The following is a 21,431-nucleotide window of genomic DNA, read 5'->3' on the forward strand; positions in this document are numbered from 1 at the left end:
GCTGGTTGATTGAAGCCACAGCTGAAGACCAAGACAGAGTTGGTCCAAGGAGCTGTGATGCAGGCACCAAAAACATCTACTGTGAACAAACTGCTCCAAACCACCAGCATCTCTGACTAAATGACCTTCAAATCCTCCCTTGCCCGGCACAATCTCATCTCACACTGCAGCCATTCAAATCTCCTTCAACGGGCAGCTCTGAAAATAAAGCCCAGGTCTTCCCCCAGGCCTTGGCACCTCTCCAGGATCCTCCCCTGGCCACTTCTTGGCATTGTGGGCATCAAAAACTTGCCCTTCTCCATCACTCACTCAGATTCCCTGGTCTCCTTGTTCCTCCCACACCCAAGCACACGCCTGCTGCAGGGCTGTTGCACCTGCTGTTCCTGCTGCCCTAGTGCTCTTCTCGAGGGTAGTCACATGACCAGCTCCCTCACTTTGCCTGGTCTCTGCACAGATGCCCTGCTCTAAGGTCTTCTCTGACCCACGATCACAGACAGTCGGGCTCTCCTCCCTGCCAGTCTCATTCCTCCAGCCTCACTTGATCATCATTCAAGGCATCTATAACCACCTAGAGTCCTATCACACATCTATTTCTATGCTGTCTGTTTCCCCTCATCCCACAAGACTACTCACTCCATGAAGGCAGAGACACCAGTCATCACCACAACCTGCCACATATAGCTATATGCAAACTCCAAAACCAGTGACAGACTTAAAACAGGTGTCCAGTAAATATTTGTTGAATGGCTGGTGACCATGAATTCTGGACGGAGAGTTCAGATTGGTTTCATTTTTAAATTCCCTGCAGAGTATTGCAAATAATATGTCTGGCTCTCAACTCCTGGGTCAGATGCCCTCTACAGTTTGGTCCAGCCCTGGTACCCCAAGGTGGATTGGCCTCTCCCCAGCACAACGGAAGCACTGAGATTTCTTGCAGCACAGGAATCTCCACACCCCTCACCGCAAACCCTGAGGTATGCGGTCACAGATATAAGCGGTGAACCCTCCAAATGCCTCCCAGACCCAGAAACAGCCAGAAACGAACAGAGAAGTCTCATCTCAAAGTCAGTCCCTGCCCAGGAGCTCTCAGCCAAGAAGCCCAGCGTAACAAGGGTGAGAAACAGCCCCAGGCTGTCACACAAGACAGAGACGGTGCATGCAGAGGAAAAGCCTGCGTGCATCCATGGTGAGGATGTGCCCACTCTGACATTGGGGTGAGAGGAGGAAAACTGGGCTCAGAGGGGGAAAGCTGGGCTCAGACGGGCAACGGGAGTTGGGCAAGTTCCTAAGCAAGAGAAGAAACCAAAGGCGGCCATGGAGACATCAACGAGTTCCTCCTGCACAGCCATGACATCCTACAAATGATCTCTCTTAATTTTAACATCAGCTTTGGGAGAGGGCCATGAATAGATTTCTAAATATATTCCAGAGCAGAATTAAGTGGGATCTTCCAGTTTCTGAAAGTGACTCGTGGAGAGTGCATCAGATGGGATGAGAACATGACATCAGCCACAAAGGCAGCCATACTGGGCAGCTGCCTGCCAGACAAGCCCTGTGCCCGCAGAGACCATTCTCAACCACTCCTCCCAACCACACCAGCTCCACGCACCTTCTCTAACAGGAATGGGGCTTGCCTCAGGGTCAACGGAGGCCTCTAGCTATCAGATTGCAGAGATCTCTGCAGACCCTGGCTCTCGGCAGAATTTACAAAGAAAACAAATGAGAATCTATTCCATGACTCAAGATGCCCTGCAAGCAGATGATGAATGTAAAAAGAAGTTCTGGATTGAAGGACATTCTACAGAACACCCTACAGGTGCTCCTCAAAACCGCTAAGGTCACCAAGAACAAGCAAAGTCAGAAAAGGTGTCACAGCAAGAGAACCCGAAGGCACATGATGGCCAGATGTCATGTGGGATCTGGATGGGATCCGGAGATGGAAAAAGGGCATTAGAAAAATACCAAGGATGTTGGAATAAAGTATGAACTTGAGTTAATAATAATGTTTCAAGAGTGGTTCATTAGTGATACAAATCTACTATAAGAATGAAAGGGAACCAGGGTGTGGGGCTTACGTAAAGTCTTTGTACTAGCTTCACAATTTTTCTATAAAATTTAAATTACTCTAACATTAAAAGTTTTTTTTTTTAATCTTCTTTCTATCAGACTGAGTTAGGGGGCTCCAGCAGGTCAGCTCCAGCCCCTGGAATATGTTCCTTGGGTAGGCCCACAGAATGGCACTCGAGGTGCCAGAGACCACTCGGATAGGGACTGAGGTGGCTGCCAGGAGGTGCCTCCCACAGGCTACACAGGAGCAGTGTGGGAGGGAGACCAGGCCGGAGACATTTCTAGTCTCCAGAGCAGGGTGTCCTCAGATCAGCAGCATCAGCGGCACCTGAGATCTTGCTAGAAATGCATGTTCATGCTGGCTTCATGGCAGATGCGTCAAGTCAGGAACTCTGGGAAGGGACCCAGCATGCCGCGTAGACAAGACCCCAGGCGAGTCTCATATACCCTAAAGCTTGAGACCCCCGCTCTAGAAGATCACCCAGGAGGACAGAGACCCCAACAGGGAGCAGGTGTGGAGCAGTCCGCCAGTGCATCAGGGGCTGTGGGATGCAGCCACGTAGGAGCTGGTGCATGCTGTACTTGGCTTGAAAGATGACCTGGGATCAAAATATTCAGACACCCATGAGAGCACCAAAAGAGAGGCAATTTTCACCAACTTCCAGGCCCACATCAAAGAAAGCCACCCTCTAGAGACACTGCCCCAACCATTTCCCACTCTTTTTTTTTTTTTTTTTTTTTTTTTTTTTTTTTGCGATGGAGTCTCACTCTGTCGCCCAGGCTGGAGGGCAATGGCCGGATCTCAGCTCACTGCAAGCTCTGCCTCCCGAGTTTACGCCATTCTCCTGCCTCAGCCTCCCGAGTAGCTGGGACTACAGGCACCCACCACCACACCCGGCTAGTTTTTTGTATTTTTTTAGTAGAGACAGGGTTTCACCGTGTTAGCCAGGATGGTCTTGATCTCCTGACCTCGTGATCCGCCCGTCTCGGTCTCCCAAAGTGCTGGGATTACAGGCTTGAGCCACCGCGCCCGGCCCCATTTCCCACTCTTATGTCCCCACCCTCCAAATTGAGAGGCGACACACCAGCAGCTCCCATCCACTTTCCATCGCTTCTCCTGCCAGTGGGTCCAGTTTCCCTCTTGGGAAACCAAAACAGGACACCCCCTCTACACAATACCCAGGGGTGCCAAAGCAGAAGTGGGGTGACCTTTCTGAGTCCCAGATCAGCAGGTCACCCTCTGCTCCATCAGTGTCAGCAGCTCTCCATCACTCCACAGGATACAGACAAAACCCCTCAACCTGGTCTTCCCTGTCCTGCGTGGCAGACCCGAGCCACCTCCCCATTCCCACGCACCAGCTGTTCAACCCATGCTCACACGGTGCCCTTCCTACCACAGGGCCACCACATCCACTGTTCCTCTGCCAGGGACAGTGGTCACCATTCCTACCCCTCCTTCATCTGGTCCATTCCCACATATCCTTCAAACTTCGTATCTATATGCCCCAGATACAGTTTTAAGAGGAAAAAGCCAGGCACAGAACAGGGGCTAGCATGTTTCCCTTCATGTTAAAAACAAAAGAAGAAGAAAAAAATGTGTAGAAATTTCCTGAAAGCGTACATAAGAAACCCATCAGCAGCTGTCTCGGGACAAGAGACGGGTGCACAGCCAGACAGACCTGGTTTTCGCTAACGAAAAAGACAGTCGATGTTTGTTGAATACATACATATAATATACACATACATACATGTAATAGGCACGTGGCAGATCATACCATTTAACCCCCACAACAACGGCATGGTGCGGACAATACTATAATTCCCATTTTGTAGATGAGGAAACTGAGGCCAAAGAGGAGACGCAGACAGCTGGCAGGTCGTAACACGGGCTGGACCAAGCCTGATCCATGTGGAGCTGGTATACCTGCCCCACCCCATCCTATCTCCAGCCGCCCTGGAATTTTTCAACATGCGCGTGTTCTACTTTTCCAGTTTTAAAAAGCCTGTTGAGTTTTCTTTCCATAATACTCCTGCCTCCCACAAAAAGCATTTATTTTCCCTTCCCTGCCTATATTTCCAAGGGATGGGGGAGTGTTTTTGAAAGCTATACAGCATACAGGAACCATGGTTCTGAGGGTTTGCTGAAGATTTTTTTTTTTTTTTTTTTTTTTGGTCAAAGCTGCTGTAAAATTAGAATCCTTGTAGAAGCCCTCCTCAAAATACATTTCACAATGGGACTACATATTAGCCCAGGGGTTTTGCTCCAACAGGATAAGCCCAGACACTCTGGATAGCAGTTCACAGCTTTCAAGCAGGATGTGCATCTCCTGGTGGGTGCCAGGAATCATCAGTCCTGGCCAGAGCCGGCTCCCCCAGTAGCCAAGGGCAGATGGACAGATGGGAGCTGGTGTCCAGCTCAGGTCCCGAGACGTCTCTAACCCCTGGTCTCCCTCATTCTCAGTGTGGAGCTGAAGGGTCAAGAGACACACATGGCCTGTCTGTGTGCAGCGAGGTACTGGGACAATCTCTGGGCCTCCGCAGCAAACAGGGACACCCCTTGCAGCAGTCACACAGCAGCCTCCTCCTGAGACAGTGACCACTGCAAACCAGGAGATGGCTGCTGTGTCAGCAGGTCCAGCACTTTCTACTCTGCTAACTGACATGAACAGAGCATTTACCAGAAGGTAAATTACAGTTATATTACTGTAATGTCAAAATCCTGCAAAGGTCACGTGCCTCATCTGGAACTCATACCCACCCCAGGAGTAGGAACTAGCATTGTCCCCAGTTTATAGAGGAGGATCCCAAAGCATGGCCTGATGAAGGGACTGACAGAGGTTGGCCAGGCACAGTCAGTAGGGCTGAGGCTGAAGCCCGACCCAAAGGCCAGCTTTCAGGCACCCGGGCGCACTGGCTCCAGCTCCCTGCAGGAGGGATGCACCATGGCCCTGACCCTGAGTCCCTTTCAGCCTTTCAAAAAAAAATGAGGGGAAGTTATCACAAAAAAATCAGGGGACGTATGCACACGTGCACACCTGCACAAACACTTGTACAGGCACATACACACACATACACACATGTACAAACACACACGCATACACACGCAATGACTCATTCTCCCAATGACTTTCGACAAAAATAAGCAGAAAAAGCTATAGTGAAGGTTATCGCCTAAAAGACAGATGGCAAAGTTGACCTTAAAAGATCTGCTTGTGAGTCTCAGAGGCTGTGCCTTCTCCCAGGAGCTGCCTCTTCTCTCTGGGAAGAAAGGAGCGGAGTGGGTAGGGAAGAGGTAAGACAAATTAAGCGCCATGTGATTCTGCAAAGGTGACCTCTCTTCCTTTGTCCTCTGCAACCCCAAACTCTTTTCCAGCTTGGCACACAGTATGTGGCGGATGTGGCTCACTGTGCCCCCCACACCTCCCCAGGGGCCGGTGGCCTGTGCTCCCTGTCACCTGTATACAGCTCCCGCAGGGAAGGCCACTGAGGCAGGCAGGAAGGCTAGACTGCCACTGCCAGCCAGTACCTACCTGGGAAAGGCCACCGTGGAAAATCTACAAAGGGTTCTGGACTACCCATGAGGGCAAGAAAGACGGGAAGGAGGCAAAGATCTTATCATGCACCAGAAATATGCCTGAACCCCAGAAGAAAGAGAGAAACGGGGCATGTTACGTGTGCCAAGACCATGCTCCCAGCTCTGACACCCTGGATGGTTCCCAAGATGTGCCAGGCTGACATGGGCTGCCCAGCATGGCCCCACCTAATCCCTGTTTGGGTCTGACTCATAGGTCCTTCCACAGGGCAAGAGCAGGAGTCTGGGCAAGCCCCAACTCTGCCACCTGCTCCCTGGGGAACCCGGCTACATCACAGTCTGTGTGTACCGGGTGCTCACCTACAAATAACCGACCTGCACAGGGGTCTGCAAGGATGAGGAGGAAGCAGGGGTGGGAGCCCACAGCCCCTGAGAGCACCCTCCCAAATTCTACACAGCAAGCACCTCAGCAGAGGCGAGCACCTGGAGGCCTGGAGCGTCCTATGCTGCCAGAAAGCAAGAAAGAGCTCAGACAATGATGGGAGCACTCCACTGGCACAGACGCCGACTCGAAGGAGCTCCCAGTGGCCATGTCTGGGACAGTTCCAGCAACAAGAAGATGACAGCAGTGGACTCTACTCCACAGGATCAACATACACGCAGGCGTCCACACTAGCGTAAGTAAACAGGTGAATAAAGGCAGGGGAGCGTGGGGGAAGCTTTCCTTTATTAGTAAGTAATGGAACTCACTAATACATTTAAGAGAAATGACGGAAAGAGAGCCACCCCTGAACACGCACCATGGTGACAACTGGCAGGCGAGGATTCCCCAGGCGGGAAAACGTATGATGAGAAACAATGTCTGACAGTCTCAAGGTCATTTCCCACAAAATGCTGACGAATAACAAAGAGGAAGAAAGTGTTAACTTTAGAGCAGAGACACCTGGCTGAGCAACCAGTCAACATCACCAGGATCGGTACAACTGACCTAGGGGTCTCCAGCGACATCACTTATGGGGGATTTGTGCCAATAACGCATAAACTGGATTTAATAAGAAGGAAACATCAGACAGCCCCTCATTTAGGGACAGTCTACAAAATAACTGAAAGTCCTCTTCAAAGGCATCAGGCTATGAAGACACTAAGGAACTGTCCCACATTGGCGGACGCTAAGGAGACGTGCTGGCCGGATGCCACGTGGGATGCGGGGGGATCACAGGATAGAAAAGCATGTTGGCAGAAAAATGGACTCAATTCAGATAAGGTCAGTAGATGAGTTAATTGTATTGTACCAAAGGTAATTTCTTGGTTTGGATGACTTACTGTACTTAAGTGGGATGTTATTTGGGGAATATAGGTGAAAGGTATGCAGGAGTTATTTTTTACTATTTTGTGATATTTTTAGATGTCTAAAATATTTCAAAGTGAAAAGTTTAAAAATGTTCTAAAGGAAATTAGAAATACACATAAAAAGGAGTGAATATGGGGCCAGCTTGAGAGTCACACTAGTAAAGCCACCAGGTAACCATGGAAACACTCTGGGGTTAGGGTGAGTGTGAGGAGCCAGGGAGGGCCTCGGAGGGGTACCCCTCCAGGTCCTGTGTGCCCACAGGGAGGGTGACAACAGTCAAAAGGGCCCTGACACTTTCACAGCTGGCACAGCCTCCAGGCCACTCCTCCTGCGACCTCAGGACAATGCCATGACCAGCCCATTTCACAGATCAGGAAACCAAGGCAGCACAGAGCAGAAGCATCAGAGTCTGGCCGCACAGCTTTGCATCTCAGCTCTGTCAGGGTAGCCAGGTGACCAGGATGATCCCTTCACCTCTCTGAACCTGAGGCTTTCCCCTGTAATATGGAAGCAATAAACTTCCCTCCCCGTATTAGTTTTCCATTGCTGCATAACACAAAACCATAAGCTTATGGGCTTAAAATAACACCCACTTATTAGCTCATAGTTCCATAAGTCAGAAGTCAGGACATGGCAGGACTGGGTCCTCTGCTTGGGGTCTCAAAGGCTGAAATCGGTGTGTCAGCCCAGGTGCCTTCTCATCTGCTCGGGGTCCGAAAGGCTGAAATCGGTGTGTCAGTGGGGTACCTTCTCATCTTCCCTCAAGGGGAGACTCTACTTCCGTGCTGTTGGCAAGAGTCAGAACCCTGCAGCTATGGGACTGAGATCCCGAGCTCTCAGCTCCTAGAGGTCACTCACATTCCCTGCCACACAGTCCCCTCCATCTTCAAACCAGCATCCCCCGCTTCCATCCTGTGCTTCCAGTCTCAACCTCCAGGAAGAACTTTGTCCACTTTAAGGCTCCCTTGATTAGGGCAGGCCCCCCAAGGCTCATACTTTCTTAAGTCACCTGTGCCTGTAACATAGCCTAGGCATGGGGGCGAAACCGCTCACAGTCGCCGGTCCCTGCCAAACTCAGGGGAGGGGGCTACACAGGATATGGGTCACGGAGGGTCTTCATTTGCTCACAGTAGGAGAAGCACACAGGAGGTAGTGAGCATCCACCCCCGCCAGCAGCCCTGCTCTATGGTGCCAGGAAAAGAAACTTTGCCCAAGGAATCCACATCCAACTCCCATTTTCCAGCTTCTTATGTATAAGGAAGAAAACACAGTCCATCCTAGGGCACCCCAAGCAATGTCTCCGAGTATCCTGCACTACCCCAGACTCTCTCCAAACAGGTCCAGGCTCTCAGCCCTGCTCAGGTTGAGACAGCAACTCTCGCACAGGCTTCAGGGCTCCTGCATGAGGGTCCTGGGCAGAGCATTTGGCTGCACCATGGGGTGCCCAGACACCACATAGGTGCCTCATGGCACATGTCCTCCCCTTCCCTCTCTGGCCCTTCCCTTCCAAGCTGAGATTGAGCCTCTTCTGCACAGATCCTACTCCGGACAATGTAGGCCCAGCCCCTTTTCTGAACGAGCTCTGCAAACCCCAACCCAGGTCCCATCATCTGTCGCTGCCACACCCTCTTCCCTGGTCTCACTCTGCTGCCTTCCTGGGACCCATTTCTGCCTGGGATGGCCAGCCAGAGTGATGGCTTGGAAATGTGCCTGATCACATTGTCTCTTGGTCTCTGTCACACACACTCACACACGCACACACTCACACCCCTCTCTTCAGACATCCCATGGTTCCTTCATGGCAGATAAGCTCCTCCCCAGTCCAGGAGGCCCCAACCGGCTGGCTCCCAGCTCCCCTGCATCCCCATCCCGCCATACTCCTGCTTCTCTCTTGCCTCTGGCCCCAGCCGAAGCTGCCCCCACCACCTGGCCTTTGCACTGCCAATCTCTCGGCCTAGCATATCCTTCCCTTCCCTGCTGGGCTAATTCCAAGCCACCTTTTGGCTCTAACTCAAGTGACCTCCCCTGGACCCTTCCCTCAGATCCCCAGACATGCCAACCCCTCTACAAGCCCGCAGGGCTCCAGGGCAGCCTCCCCACAGCTGGATGGGGCATTTGCCTGTGAGCTGATATGATCCAAGCCCATCACCCACCAGACTATCTACCCACGGGGATGAGACAACAGGTTTGCTTGCTGTGCTATTCCCCAAGCCCAGCCTCACCCCTGACATTATCACAGGCACTAAATTTGCTGGAAGGGAAGGAGAAAGAAGAAAGACAGAGGGAGGGATGGAAGGAGGGACGAAGGGAGAAATGACATGTGCCATGAGCTATGCCTCTTTTTTCTACTCAGGCTCTCATTTGTGGAAAAAAGCCGCTTAATTTCCCTTCCCCACCTAGCACAGGCACCCAGAATGTCAGCCCCATGACACGTTAGCTGAGCCCCTGGGTGCTAAAGTGAACAACTTCCACCTCCTCCCTGCTAAAGATTTCACCAGGCAAGATGCAACCATCAGTTCAACAAAACAGAAAAAAAAAAAAAAAAGACTGGAATCCCTCTTTTCCTGTAAGAAAATAGCTGCTCTACGCTAATATCCTCTGGAATACATTGTTATTAGTTAATTTTGTAACACCACATAGGGACCAATTGTTAACAAATGTGTGGGCTCACTTTCAGCGATGCATATTCCTGAGAAGTCACACTCAGGCTGCTGCCCACTGGCTTGCTCATTTGCTCCAGGAATTCCCACCAGGGTGAGACTAACCTGAAGCCATCATGGAACTGTTTGTTTGTTGTTGTTGTTTTGGGTTTTTCCCCCTCGATTTTAATTTTTTTATGGGAACATGGGAATAGGTCTGAGGAGGGGTGCTAGGCATCACTATCATGTACCCAAGAGTCAATCAATGTTTACCATGCACCTACTATGAGCATAGCTCTATTCTACAGCCCAGGATGGAGCTGGAACACCACAAATCCCCAAAGAAAAAGGATACAAATATAGTCCCCAAGTGGAAAAGGGCTGGAAAAATATTACAGGAAAATAATCACATTAAAATGTCAACACCGTTTGAAGTAATGATCTTAAGGAAAAGACAGGCTGTATTAGACTCCCAGTGGGAAGCAAGCAGAGAAAGCCAGCCCAGGTGAATGAGAGCACAGGCGATACTCTGAGCTTACCCCACATGGCATGGTATGAAATTTGCTCCAAAACTCACCCTTCTCATTAAAAAAAAAAATGAGCTAAATTATAAATTTTCCCTAAATCTTTTGTTATTTTACATCAAAGCAGAACCAGCTACTTGCAAGGATTAGGGGAAAGAACCAACCAAAGCAAACAGCTGGTGCTCCCTTAGCTCAGTGTCCACATGCAGGTTCCTTCCTGAGCCCAAAGGCAACCCTAAGGAGCCCAGGGGCTCGTGGTCAGCTCAGCGTGGCCACAGCCTCACGTCCCAGCTAGAATGAGACTCAGTCTTTGACCCTGGGTCTTTCACCCAACTCACCGTTCTGACTGCCTCAAGCCAGCTCCCCCGCTAGGAAATCAGGGTGGTGCAACACCTTGAAAGGAGCTTCCCAGCACATGCCAACAGTCTCCTGAACCAGCTCCAGGGCAGTACAGGGTGATGGGAGGAAGTTCCAGAGGGATGCCCGATTTCACCCAGCAGCTCAGGCCAGGAAAACTCTCCCTCCTGCATCTTGAGGACCAAAGGGAGACAAGGGCATCTGGGAGCCTCAAAATTGCACCAGACCAGAGCCTCCTGCTCTCATCCACCAAGACATGGCCTTTGGTGAAAGCTTCTCCACAGTGATAGGAGGAGGCGAATGCTAGCTCATGGTGACCAGGATCGTCCTGTGTCCCAGGAACTGAGCTAAATGCTTTACAGAAATCATCTCCTCTCAGCATCATGACTGCCCGTCTAAGGGGGTATTAATATAAGCAAAGTAATCCTCACTCTGCAGATGGGAAAACTGTGGCTCAGAGATGTTAGGTAGATCTTCCAAAGCCACACAGTGAACCCAGGCAGTCTGACACCAGAGTCCACGTATCTGCAAGCACCCCACAGACCTTGTCTGTTGGCATCCAATGTCAAGGCATCGCCCTATCAGAGGTGGCAGGAGATTCCAAGATGATTCTGACTCCAGGAGCCCACAGACTACATAGGTCTAATGTGTGGATTACCAGACTGGCCTCAATTCTCCACCTCTCCTGTGTCTACATATGACCCTCCTGCTCCTCCAAACAAAGGGGTCAAGTGTTTTTCCCTCCCTTTGACCTGAAGTTGGCCAATAGGCTAACGGAATCAGCATGAGTGAAGGTTTTCAGCCTAGGCCCTAAGAGGTCCCACGTATCTTCACCACTACACAAGACTAACATGGCTGGTTTAGAACGCAGGTCCAAGAAGGATAACAGATGCACGGAGAAGAGCCAGCCTGGACTTTCAACCCTGCCAACCTTCAGAAACCCAAGGACTGAAAGCTCAATGCTGTAGGGCCACTGAGGTCTAGAGATTGCTTTTGCAGAAGCCTGTGACACTTGCGAGAGAATGAATGGGATACAGCACAGAAAGGGACAAGTTGAAGAGGCCTGGCACTTATTACTTATGTGTCCTGTCATTTTACTTGTCAAAATGTTATGCCCCTAGCCAGACCATGAGCCTCTTGGATGCACGATGCCTCTTTACATTGCCCTCACACCATGCTCCGTGCACACAGTAGCACTTAATGCGTCAGCAAATAGCTAAGTAATCGTGGCCGGGCCACAAGACCAAGATGAAAATTTACAACAGCATTTCCCCATTTCACTGAAACCTGTACACCAGCTTTGTGGTTTTTGGCAAGCCTGTGTCTTCCAAGCACTACCTGCATGGTTTCTTCACATATTTCTGTGTATTACCACCAGTACGTTATTACTCTTTTTAAGTCATGTTCTTTTTTATGTAAATAAGCTTGATTGGAAAGAACACTCCTATAGGACCCCTCTCGATGGAAAACCTGTATCTCTGGTTGTACATAGAGACTAACAGGAAAATAAAGAATGTGCGGCAGGAGCCAGGCAGACCCCCGAAAAACAGGTGACAAGACAGTCCTGACTCCGTGGAGGTCATCAGATCTCAGAAGCTTTGCACAAAAAATCCAGCCAATAAATGTGCCAAAGTCAGCAACCACTTGACCCATGTGACTCAAGAAACGCAGCCACCCCAGGAGCAACGCTGCCTAAGACAACGTCTTCCTGCCAAAGGGAAGCAGAAAGATCATTTCTGGCATAGCTTCCTGACTTCATTGAAACCCCAGAGCTAGTGATCACAATAAGGCAACAATTTTTTCTATATATGGATACAAATTTTCAAGAGATAATTGAACCAAAAAGTAATGCCATAACAATACAACTCATTAGGAAGAGTATTGCAAGACCAATGGTGACTTTTTAAAAGGGTTGTATTACAAACAGGAGCATAGTACATATAATAAATACACTTCTTAAGTAATATAACCGCAGCTCCTGTTTTCTCAGTGCAGGGCAGATCCATTTCGTCGCTGCCAACTAATCAATGTCAAAGTCTACAGATGTCGTGCCCATTAGATAAGGTACGTTGCCAAGCTACCCATCCAACTGACTTGCTTTAACAAACAGGAACACAAGCCCCAGTCCATTAAAGACGGGACCTTCAACAACTCTGCAGACAGCTGATTCTCTGCCATTACCTTGCCTGACTTTCAATAAATAAATCTTGTCCCAGTGGCCATTCTGGTTAAATGAACTGGGAAATGAAAGAGTACATTTGCCTCTGTGTGCTTTTGTGACTACAGGTATGTATACATCTGTCAGCTAGATGGCTGGAGCCAGGAATGGGGGTGAAACACACATATCTATTCCATGTAAAGGACAGAGGACCACTTTCCAGTAAGATGCAGGATGAGGGAGGCAGAAGCTGGGTGGTGCAGATAGGGATGGGCCAGGCCTCAGACTCACTTGGATTCAAGATCCTCTTCAAGCCACCCCTTTATATAAATGCGACCATGGGCTGGTTACTCAGCCTCCCTAGCTTTCTGGCCCTACCTCAGGGGTTTAGAGGAATATTCAATAAAAGGAAGTATGATGGTTCCTTTTATAACAAGAGTTGACACTAAGCACATTTTCACTCCAGCCGTTGATCACTGACCAGATGATTGGCTCTATGAGCAACAGTGACCCTGCCTATCTTGTTCCCTGGACATTGTTAAATAAAATTTGAATGGACATAATGTTTAGGCTTGGATCACACATCTTAGCCCGACCTTTAATGTCTTAGTAATGGCACAAAACATAAAAACTGCTTCAGTCTTCCCATGAGATTCTTTCTATCTGAGGTTTGAAGGGGCAACTGCAGGCCACATGCAGCTCCCAGACACGTTTTGTTTTGGTCACACGGTGCTTTTATAAAGTTGATAGGGCAGAGACTGTAGTTCACTACCTAATAGTCATTCACACCCTCCCCTCCCTCTGAACCTGCTCTTGTTAGGGGTAGCAATACACCTATCTTAAACAAACAAACAAACAAAAAGAAAAAGTTACACTTCCTAGGCTCCCTGGCAGCTGGGAGTAGCCATTTGATGCCCTCAGGCCAAAGAGGTATAAGTGGGTGTCACTGGGCAAGGCTCCCAAGAAGGCAATGGCAAACTTGGCAGGTGGACACCCTGTGCCTCTCACTATCCTCTTTGTCCTGCCTAGAAAATGTACTTGTTGCTGGAGGTAAAGTAACCATGTTGCAACCAGAATTCAGTATGAAATTCACTGAGCATCTCACTCTGCAACAGGGACACCATTATGCTGTCTGGACTTCTGGTGGAAGGAAAACCTTTATCTTCTTTAAGCCAGGGTTATTTAGGTTTTCTATTACATAAAGTCAACCCAATCCCTAATAGATAAACTTGCCAATATTTAAAAATCACATCTGATAGGGTTTGAATGTTTGTCCCCTCTAAATCTCATGTTGAAATGGAATCCCTAAGGTTGGAGGTGGGGCCGGGTGGGAGGTGTTTGAATCATGGGGGCGGATTCCTCATGAATGGCTTGGTGCTGAGGGAGTTCTCGTTCTGATAGTTTATAAAAGATCTGGTTGTTTAAAAAAGCAGGGCACCTCCCTTCCTCGTCCCTCTCTTGCTTCCACCATTACTGTGTGATGTGCCGGCTCCCGCTTTGCCTTTTGCCATAATTGGAAGCCTCCTGAGGCCTGACCAGGAGCAGATGCTGGCACCATGCTTCCTGCACAGCCCTCAGAACTGTGAGCCAATTAAACCTCTTTTCTTTATAAATTACCCAGTGTCAGGTATTTCTTTATAGCAACACAAACACCTAACACAACATCTCATATGAAAATCTGGATTCCCAGTGTCGCTCTTAAAACAGGATAGTCAGCCAGGCATAGTGGCTTACACCTGTAATCCCAGCACTTTGGGAGGCCGAAGTGGGCAGATCATGAGGTCAAGAGTTCAAGACCAGCCTGGTCAGCATGGTGAATCCCCATCTTTACTAAATGTACAAAAAATTAGTCGGGCATGGTGGCACACACCTGTAGTCCCAGCCACTCGGGAGGCTGAGGCAGGAGAATTGTTTGAACCCAGCAGCAAGAATTACTTGAACCAAGCAGGCAGAGGTTGTAGTGAGCCACGATGGTGCCACTGCACTCCAGCCTGGGTGACAGAGTGAGACTCTGTCTCAGAATAAAAAAAACAGTCTCGCCAGCCTGGGCCCACATTTCTGCATGGCAAGAAGCAGCTCTGCCCCAGCAGGCATGCACCCTGACCCTCCCATGGCGGGAGTCCTGGCCCTGCAGACACTGCAGTTTGGTACCCTATGTTAAAGAGTTTTCTAGTACATGGAATAGAACCCAGCTCTCAATTTCAATAAGAAAAGGTCTCAAACTAATATACTTGTTTTTTTTTTTCAAACTTTTTCTTTTTACCTCTGTTCCTGTGACATTTCATATCCTCCCATAAATGCTGCCCTGGCTAAACCTCTGGGGAGGGCCCAGGACACACCCACTATCCGCACCGTCCCCTCCGGCACGCTTTGGCCATGCCACAGGACTAGCATCAACAAGGCTCGCCTGTGTCATTCCAGACAGACACCCTCCCCTATAAAGCACCTTCCCTGAAGATACGCTTGCAAAGGAAACAAACTCATCAGAGTAAAACAATTCCCACAAAACACACATTCAAATCCCATTTCAAGACAACCAGTGTGCTATCCCCAAATTACCAGACCAGAGGGAATAATGTGCGAAGGTGAGGGGACTCTAGGAGATTTCCAGTCATGAGGTGGGGAGCCAGGAAGGGAGCTGGGGAGCAGCATCCGAGGCTGGGTGGACCTGGGGCCGGAGAGGGAGGCAGGGGCAGGGGAGGCACAGCCTCTGAAAAGGTGAGAATGAGAAAGTGTAAGGGAGGAGCCTTTTAGAGCCAGGGGCCCAAAATCCAGAATCCGAGCAGGAACCACATCCTCCTCCTCCTCTTTCCTCCACCATTCGCTGAGAATGACCCTGGTGCCTGAAGCTGTTCTGCGTCACTGAGGGACACGGTCCCATGACTCCTTCCTGGCCCCTAGCCAGATCGGTCCTGCTCTGACTCACATTTCACAGAGCTCAGAGAGGCTCACCAGCTCAGCCAGGCACAGAGCAGGGCTGGGGTCGACCCGCAGGCTGCTCCTCCCCCCACTCCCTGCTGTATGCATCACGGTGGTCACTGCCGCCATGACTTTGTTAACCAAAGATGGAATTACCTCAAGGGGATTGGAGACTGTCTGGGGAGGTATCTGCCTCCTAAAGCTGCATCTCAAAATTTACTCATTGTTAAAGACAACAGCTCAGTTATCCTCACTCACTCTGAACTTAAGGACAATAATGCCTGCCATTTTACATTAAAGGAAATTGAGATTCAGAGAGGTAAAGTGACTTGCCCAAAGTCACACAGCTTGTCCCTGACTGAGCCAGGACTTGGACACATTAATTTAGCTCCAGGGAAAGAATCTCTTTGCATCTCATTGTTCTCTTGTCCAAAGAGGCCCTTCTGGCAAGGCCCAAGTGTGCCGCATTGCAGGTTCTCTGGGAAAACTCACTGAATTGAAATAAATGAGACCTGTGTGGATAGGAAATTACCTCTGCTATTTACCCTCCCTTTCAGAGGATGAGATGATGAGACTAGGGAGGCTGAGGGTCCCTTCCTGCAGAAGAGTTCAAGACCACACCAATCACTCTGACACATCCATTCCATCAGCATTCATTGGGGAACTACCAGGTGTTAGCACAGTGCTAGCACTGGTGACACAGCCAAGAAGACCACAGACAAGGCCCTGCCCTCAGGGAGCTTACAGTCCAAGCAGCACTGTCCAACAAAGCTGTCCGCAAGGATGGAATGTTCTAGATCTGCACTATCCAGTATGGCAGCCACAGCCTCATGTGGCTCCCGCACACTTGAAATGTGGCTACAACTGAGGAAACAGAATCTTAATTTATTTTATTTTATTTAGATTTAAATTGCCACATGTAGCTAGTGGCTACTGTATTCGACCATAAACAAGTTTGTCCAATAAACAAATGAGATCATCTCCAGGAGTGCCAAGTGAGGTACTGAAAACAGGCTCCTATGATCATGAGGAAGGCAGGTGAGGCTGGAGAGTGCCCCTGGGCCTGACTTCCTCATGTCTGCTGCTCCAGTGCTAACAGCTTCGCCTGCTACCTGGCAGGGCCTAAAGACAAAGGGGTTCATTGTCATTGGCTTCTGTGTGGTGTTAGGGTGGGAAGGGGGCAGAGAACAGGATATTTTTTCCTTTGGAGACAGGGTCTACCTCTGTTACCCAGGCTAGAGTGCAGAGGCATGATGTCGGCTCCCTGCAACCTCTGCTTCGCCAGCTCAGGTGATCCTCCTGGCTCAACCCCCCAAGTAGCTGGGACTACAGGAGCACACCACCACACCCAGCTAACTTTTTGTATTTTTTACAGAGACAGGGTTTCACTATGTTGCCTAGGCTGGTCTCAAACTCCTGGGCTGAACCAATCTGCCCACCTAGGCCTCTCAAAGTGCTGGGGTTACAGGTGTGAGCCAACATGCCCAGTTGGGAAAAGGAATTTTAAAGCATCCATTTTCTATAATGAACAGGCAATGTTTTCATAATCAAAAAAAAAAAAAAAAAAAACTCTAAGTTCTCAAACTCAGTATTTTTTAAGCATCTAGCTTTTATGTTTTTAATAACCCTGAAGAAGCTGACAATGTAATTACTGCATAGTTCTACTACTAATTAAGCCATGTAGACACTCTACAAGGGACCAGAGGGAGATCCTCAGAACCCAGGACTCCAGAATAAGAGAACATTCGAGGAAGAAAGCTAGAAAGAGCCACAGTACAGACAAAAGAGGCTCCTGCCCCCGCCCCCTCCCATGCCCAGGCAGGGGGCAGCATTAGAGGGTTTGAGGCAAAGGAGAGACTAGACCAGATCTGCATTTTGGAAACTTCCTGTTCTACAGGAAAACCGATGAGAGGAAGAGAACCAAGACTCAGCGTTGAGGTTGTCCAGGAAAGGGAAGGTAGGAGCTAAACCCGGGTGGGGGTGAGGGTGGGGATGGGGGTGGGGGTGGGAGACCTGAAACAAGTGGGTGGGCTCCAGGAGGCCAGTGTCCAGCGGACCTGCAACCGTGGGAGAGGGAGGTGTCAAGAACAGAGCCTGGTGTTGAAGGTATGTGGCTGATGCAGGTGATGAAGGAAGTGGCCATCAGCACAAGCCCAGACCTGTCTGCCAGCAGAGTGGCATGAAGGAGGAAGGGGCCAGCATGGGATGCCCTGAGCCCAGGGCCTGGGGAATGTGTCTGTGCATCCGTCTGTAGCTCACGATAGGGGAGGATGCTCTGAGAGGCTTCTCCCTCTCCAGGTAGTAAAGCAGACCTGGATCTGGCCCTGCAGAAGGATGTGGCTGCTGGCTCCTCCTTGCTCGCCCTTCAAGCACTCTCTGGCCCCATCTAGCTGGCAGGAGTGACCAGTTGCCTGGTCAGGCACTGCCACACAGGTTAAGACACCAGCACCTGGGACTTGTGCCCATTTGTCCTACAAATGCTTACTGAAAGTCTCCTGCATCTGAGCTCTGTGCTGAGCTCAGGGGTGCAGCACTTCAGGTGACAGTCAAGCTCCCTGTCCTCAAGAGGCTCCCAGTCTAGAAGAGACACTCCACAGAGAATGAAACTGACAAGAACCCCAGGTGTTGAAGAGTGCTAGGCGCAAATCAGAAATGAGATCAGAGTTCACTGGGGTGCGGCACAGGTCTGAAGGACTGGAAGGACCCAGCAGGACACAAAGGTCTGGAGCTCAGAGCCAGGGAGTTGGAGAAAGGAGCTGGAGAGGCATGGAGCCAGGACAGAGCAAGGCAGCGACAGCCGAGGGACAGGGGATGGCTGGTGAGGAGCAGTGATGGGATCATGTTGAGGAAGGCCCAAGAGGCAGCCTGGGACCCAACAAGAAGGAGGCCACCATTGTGCTGAAGCCGATGCCAGGGCTGGCCCGAGGATGTGGAGGGGGCAGAAGCCTAGTCCCAGAGCCTGAGAGCAGATGGAAGAAAAGGAAGCAAAACTCCTCATGACCATGAGCTCCTTCAAGGGAGGAAAGATTAGGGGATGCTTCCTTACCTTTGAGTAAATTTCTATTTTGGAAGAACACCTAACCATGCTCATGGGTGTGGAGCACGGATTTATAGAGAGGCACATTGTGAAGGTGCAGACAGGCCCATTAACGAAGCAGTGGTGAGAGCGGCAGGAAGGTCAGGCCTAGGGGAAATACTTCATCCCCGCCACACAGTCCATGGCCACAGACCTGGCCACAGAAAATTTAATGCACTAATAAGGCCAAAAAAAGACACTTATGTTCACTCTCAATCAGGGAACTGCAAATTAACACAATAAGAAACCATTTGTCACCCTTCGTGCTAGAGAAAAATAGACTGATGATCTCAGGTGTTGGCAAGGGTTTGGAGAAAGGTCACTCTTATAGATTATGGAAAGAGTGTGAATTCATACATTTTCTAGGAGGGTGCAATATCATTAAAATAAAATATGTGGGTCCCCTATGTCCTCAACATCCCACGAGCTGGTGCACACACACCCCAGAGGAAATTCTCAGGTGAGTACAAGGCAGTTTGTGCCCAGATAATTACAGCTATGTTGTCTGTAGTGGGTAAAACCTGGAAACAATACAAATATCCAATGGCTAAACTGAAAAATATGTTCCTTGGCATCCTGTGTGGGTGTTAAAAGGGAAAGGGAGATGGATATTTCAATGAGGCAAGATCTCCAAGACCCAGTGTGGAGGAGAACCACTCATGGAAGAGCCATGAGTCCAGCGCATTCCCGTGTGCCATTTTCCAAGCAACACAAGTATATAAAACATTAGGAAAATTCCCAAAGGATGCCGCTCAATTCCCAGCAGGGGTAACCTCTAGAGAATGGGAGAAAGATGTGTCAAAACATAGCTCACCTTTCGAGGAATGCTTGGAGTCTTTGCAAAGGGAATATTGATGCATTAAAAATTCCTTTGCAGGGAAAGGGTGAACGCAACCTTGGACTCTTTCATTAAATTATAGAATTTAGATGGGAGGAGACAGCTCTGCTTCTTTACTCTGTGTGAGGTTATTCCACAGCTGGAGTTCCACGTTCAATTTTCAGGAGTCTCACATTAGAGCAGCAGGTGGACAAATAAGGGAGGCCATCTAGGGAGAGCTGGTGAAGGGCCTAGACTTTTCAAGAAGTGATTGAGGTTGTTTCAATACCTAAAACCTCAGGCTCTCTCAAAGCCCAGAGTAACACGCAGCAGGAGAAGATCCCATCAGGACTGGTGAATACCAGACCCCTTGGAACCACTGGAAAAAGAATTCTTCAACAGATCTGCCCAAAGACAAGCATGCACTACATCAGGAAGAAGTGAGTCCACCATCAAAAGAGGTATGCAGGCACACAACAGGCCAGCCAGGCAAGGTGCTTACAGAAAATATTCCAAGTCTGCCCTTCCTCCATCAAGTTTCCAAGTTCTTTCCAACTTGATGATTCTGATTATCTTTCTGCTAGAACAGAAACACAATCCGCTTCACACAATCCATACATACTTAATTGCTTGGTGCTTTTTAGTAAGGTTTTACTGCTCACAGAATTGCACATACTTTAGACTTTTCACCTCTGACACCTGCTCCCTGAGTCCCATTTTGACCAGTTGCACCAGAGGAGAGTTCAAGCCTGCGCCCTCTCACGCATAACCTAATCACAGGCATCCCAGCCCTTCCTCCTCCTTCCCTCATGGACCAGCACCACCTGCCCAACCCTCCGCTCCCACCCACAGAGGCATAAACTCACAGACAGCCAAAAAGCCAAGTCCTCCATAATTTCCATTTCAAGTTTGCTTCCTTTTACTGCCAGGGAGACAAAGAGAGCTGAGAAGGATTCTCACGAGGAGCCACTCAACTTCCATGATTGGAACAGTTGTGGATGCGCCTCTCCAACCCAGAGAAAGGCAATCCATCATGGAGTGCTGAAGGCTGAATCCCCCATTCCTAGTAAAAGGATTAATTAAAGCCTTAAGGGTCTGCTATGGCAGCCTCTGCTTGAAACTCTAAGGAAATTAACTTGCCCTCCCAGATAAAGAAAAGTCAGAGATTTATTCAGGCTGGTACCTTAGTTTGACCAAGTGACACAGTGTCAATAGTCTTAACAAAGAAATCTTCCAATACTTGCACGGGTTTATTGTTTAAATTTTCAAATGGGGGGGGGGGGCTCCAGTGCCCACACAGCTGCCTGTAATGGGTCCTCTAGGCAGTTTATCGGGAAGCTCTGATGTGTTCCAGTGAAGGAATCCCTCCCCACAAAGCCAGTCTTCGGGCCCCAGGGATTATCTCTACTTTGATGCCCACCATTTAACATGATCAAGTCCCCATTTGGGGTTGTTGCATTTAGAGAGAATAAGTCCTCAAAGACAGGCAAAGCAACTTGTTATCAAAACAGAATCTACGAAGGAATTGTGCTTCTCTGAGACACAAAACTGAGTCCTGTGGCTTGATACCAAAACACCAGCTTTGATTCTTTTTTTGAACCCTACATTTCAGAAGCCCAGACTTCTCCCTGTGAAGTGAAAATTGCCTTCTGGTGGAGAGAGGTTTTAATGATCACTTTGCTTCCTGCGTCTCCATGGTGACAGGCGCACACAGCCCACCCCCCTCCTGCTTTATTAGGCCTTTCTTCCTCTCTGGAAAGTAATCAATCAAGCCCTATAGACGCCTTTGTGACCGGTTTTTCACCTAAACAATCAACGCTGCCATGGGGGTGGAAGAGTGGACGGAGTCCACACACTGTCACGAAACCGGGCTCTGTCCTGGCGCACGCCCCTCCTCTCCCTGCCGGCGGCTCTGCCCAGCACACCTGTCCGGGGGCTGGCGCGCCCAGGTGCGCCAGGCCCCGCTGGAGTCAGGCGCCCGGTGGAAACCC

At 49.5% G+C, this 21,431-nt stretch overlaps 1 protein-coding gene across 2 annotated transcripts in view; it reads right to left on the reverse strand.

Moving 5' to 3' along the window:
• PHACTR3 (phosphatase and actin regulator 3) overlaps positions 1–21,431 on the reverse strand; it is a 274,576-nt gene that overhangs the window by 224,629 nt on the left and 28,516 nt on the right. The gene's annotated exons all lie outside the window — the stretch shown is intronic.

This window comes from Macaca thibetana, chromosome 10 (genome assembly GCF_024542745.1).
Source record: "Macaca thibetana thibetana isolate TM-01 chromosome 10, ASM2454274v1, whole genome shotgun sequence".
NCBI lineage: Eukaryota > Metazoa > Chordata > Mammalia > Primates > Cercopithecidae > Macaca > Macaca thibetana.